A 3,885-nucleotide genomic window follows, 5' to 3' on the forward strand; every position below is an offset into this window, starting at 1 on the left:
GGAATTTTCAACCAAACAGTTTTACTAGGACATACCTTGTTATTAGGTTAATTATCTTTAAAAGTCCTATATTTACTTTTATAACGTAAAAAAGTCTTAAATAACGGTTATCTCCCTCACGCTGCAAAATTACATTTTTCGATTTAGTGTTGTTATGACGTGTTTTCATGTTATGACGTGTTTTCATGTTCTGATTAATAGAGGTAGAATTGATGTCAATAGGGTTTAATATTGGTAATTTTTCCTTTATAGCCTGCTTTAAGTAAGGCAGAGTTATAAAATTCGGCTTTATCGTTGAAGATATAAACTTTGGCAGATAATCTACAAAGTCTAAGTGAAATATTTCCAACTAAATTCCTTGTAATGGATTTTGGATGATTACTGAAAGAGCTAATATATTTTAAATTAGTTGAATGTTTATGGTATGGGAAATATGAATCATTATATAAGTTAAGGGTAATATCCAAAAAGTTGGCTTTAGTTATATCATCATCGAAAATAACGTTTAAGCCCATGTTTCGGAAAAATTTAACCAATCTATTTTGAACCCTTTGTCATTTTTGGTTAGAAACATTTTGAAGGTAGAGTAGATAGCCGTCACGATACAAACCTCCATTGATGTTTGCGAATTGGTCAGCCATCTCATAAAGAATATATATACCGACCAAATCAGCCAATTGTGCTGAGTCAGAACTTCCCATCGTGACATCAAAACTGTCAGGCGTATATTTACGGATCCACATCTTGTTTTCAAATTTAATGATTGATCTTCTGGCGGCTGACACCACATTAATTTCATCCTGGGTGAGACCTGCTTTGCTGTGTACGAACCAGAGTGCCTTGTTGAGTACAATTGGGTTAATAGAGGAATAGGAACTAAAAATGTTGCATTTCTTGTTATTAATAGAATTAAACCAGTCGACTACTTGGAACGAATTAGACTATAAATAAATTAAGCTTTAATTTTTAAACTAAAGTAGGAATATATTTATCTAGAATATTTTTGCTAAGTACACCGATATCAGAGCGAGGAGGACAAATAATTCGTAAGGTTGAGTTATTAAAAAATTAGGTTTGTGATCTTTTGAAGTAAAACGAGTTTGTTTGAGGTCAAGAGGTTCAGTCTTCATCTGTAAGTCATATTTCTCCATACTTTTCTTAGCTTCAAGGTTGGCTTTCCTGATAGCACTTTTACCAGTAATCCTATAATCCTTTTGGATTTCTTTTCTAAGCAATTCTAGGTAATAATCCTTGGTAAGTCTGTATAAACACGTTTAAAGAACGCGTTTTAGTTCCTATAAGTAATTTCTATCAACCCCTAAAATTCGACTTTTAACTGTCTTACATTTCATTTCCTCTACATATATCTATTTCCACGCCCTTAAGCTTTATCTCCACCCATCTATCGCACTATATTTTCCACTCTTAATTTTCTGTTAATTTCTTTCTTTCTCCTCCTTCTCTTTCTCTAAATTACCTTTGACGTTAAATCTATTAACGCCTTTTTAAAAAAATAATCTACCAGCGTTCCCTCCATCATATACGCGGCAATCACATTCGGTTAAAATGGCTTATTGATGTGTTTTATTTCTCTTTTTTTCTTTGATGAGTTGATTACATTGTTTTATATCATTTTATTCCCCCAGGAATAATACCAATGTTTTCTTCGAAACATAATTCGGAAGTATAAAGATTTGATTAACACCTGCATTTAACTACATACATACATACATACATACATACATACATACATACATACATACATATAAATGGAAATAGAGCATTAATAATAAATTATATTAATGCTATATCTCCATTTTCTAAATTTTCTTTTGAATATTCATAAACCAAGATTTATATTTAGACCTATTATTTTATGAATATTACTATTCACAAAAAATAATAGGCAATGAATCAGTAATTCATTGGATATTACTATCCCTTAATGAGGCTATTTTAACCTCTAACTGAAGTTATATATATATATATATATATTCAGGATTAAATAAAAAGGCAACAAACGGAAAATATGACATGCCTATATATATAATTAAAAAAGTAACGTGTAGTAAATAAACAAACGAACATATACTAAATACACAGGCGAACAGAAAACACAGAAGGTCACCAATTCTTTATCAGTTATCGACCAGAGGATCAAACGCAATAATAGCCCTTATCGATAATATTGCTTCCACCCTGGAAGCACTGACAAGAAACTTTCCGGGAATGGGACCAAAACACAACAAAACGAGACGGGCTGGAGACGAGACCGTTAGTGGACGGACGAGGGACAAAACAATAAACAGAATAAAGGTTTATTGCCACACAAAGACAACAATTAATAATGATAATATATATACAACAAAAAGCCTTGGGGCTGCAAGACAAGACAAATGTGGGTAACGCGAAGGAAAAATGAAAACTGTCCTTAAGGACTATAGACACGGGAGAGGTAGAGCGAGGAGCTCAGAAAATCGTTTCCAATGCGGTCGAAGGCAACGCGTAAAAGAATGACACCGCCTTACGCCGTTATGAGTCACGTGATAGTGGGAGAAGGGCACTATTGCGAGAAGGAGAGAGAGAAAGCGAGAAGGAGAGAGAGAAAGAGAGAGAGAGAGAGAGAGAGAGAGAGAGAGAGAGAGAGAGAGAGAGAGAGAGAGAGAGAGAGAGAGAGAGAGAGAGAGAGAGAGAGAGAGGAAATTAAGAGAAGCAACGCAAACGAAAGAGACAGAATGGCACAAAAATATTCCAAGAATATTTCTACAAATGGGTAAAAAATTAATGAGTGCCTGCGTTACAGAAATATTTTCAGGATTAAATAAAAAGACAACAAACGGAAAATATGACATGCCTATATATGTAATTCACACACACACACATTACACACATGTATATATATATATATACATATGTGTATATAAATATGCATATATGCCGATATGTATGTATATGTATATATTCGTGTACACACACACACACACACACATACATTAGGTGGACGATGTTTTCAACTGAGACGGTACAAGCGTATCTGTTCCTTCAAGTGCTTCAATTCTTGGTATGTACATATGTTTACAAGAATGCTAACATTTATCAATGGTTTCTCCCATTGTGCTGATGTGCCATTTTCTATCATTAATAAAACTGCATGCATTTTTGACAACACAGTTATGCTAGTAGTATAATAATGTTATAGTTTAATAACTACAATACAGGCGTAGTATATGAAAATAAGGATCCAGCATATGCGGTTGAAATTGCAAACGGATGTAAATTTAAGAAATTGGGAAAGTTTATAAAGATACATCCAAAACATGAGTGTCCCAAAGTAGATATAAAGTTGACCTTTTAAAAATTATCCTAAATATAATAAAGTAAAGAGCAACGTCGAAATATAGCAATATGACACAAAAAATATGCACAAATATTGGTTTCAGTACACTTTTCACTGTCCAATCACCAGTACTTGACTGGTACTTAATTTATCGACCCCGAAAGGATGAAAAGCAAAGTCGACCTCGGCGGAATTTGAACTCAGCAGGCGAAATACTGATTTTGCCAGTTCGCTGCCTTAGTAATTATAATAATAGTCCCCAGGTTAATCACCAAATAACTTATTTGGTAGCCTGCCTGGTGACTCATTGTTTATTTATGTCTTGCTAATAGTGAATTGTATGGAAACAATGAGCTAATCAAAATTCCCCAAAACTTCCATATGGGAAAAAGTGTGTAAATTACGAGCTTGATAAGTTATTTATTTTGTCGCATAGAGTCCATTCTTTGTTGTCTATAAAAGCCGCCTATTGCTTGAGGCTAACTTCTTACACTCGGATTCATAGATCATATATATATGTATATATATATATATATATATATATATAT

General features: G+C 33.3%; 1 protein-coding gene across 1 annotated transcript in view; it reads left to right on the forward strand.

Moving 5' to 3' along the window:
• The window catches only part of LOC106880439 (uncharacterized), a 20,764-nt gene that overhangs the window by 10,165 nt on the left and 6,714 nt on the right, over window positions 1-3,885 (forward strand). The gene's annotated exons all lie outside the window — the stretch shown is intronic.

The sequence above is a fragment of the Octopus bimaculoides genome, chromosome 14 (genome assembly GCF_001194135.2).
Source record: "Octopus bimaculoides isolate UCB-OBI-ISO-001 chromosome 14, ASM119413v2, whole genome shotgun sequence".
Classification (NCBI taxonomy): Eukaryota; Metazoa; Mollusca; class Cephalopoda; order Octopoda; family Octopodidae; genus Octopus; species Octopus bimaculoides.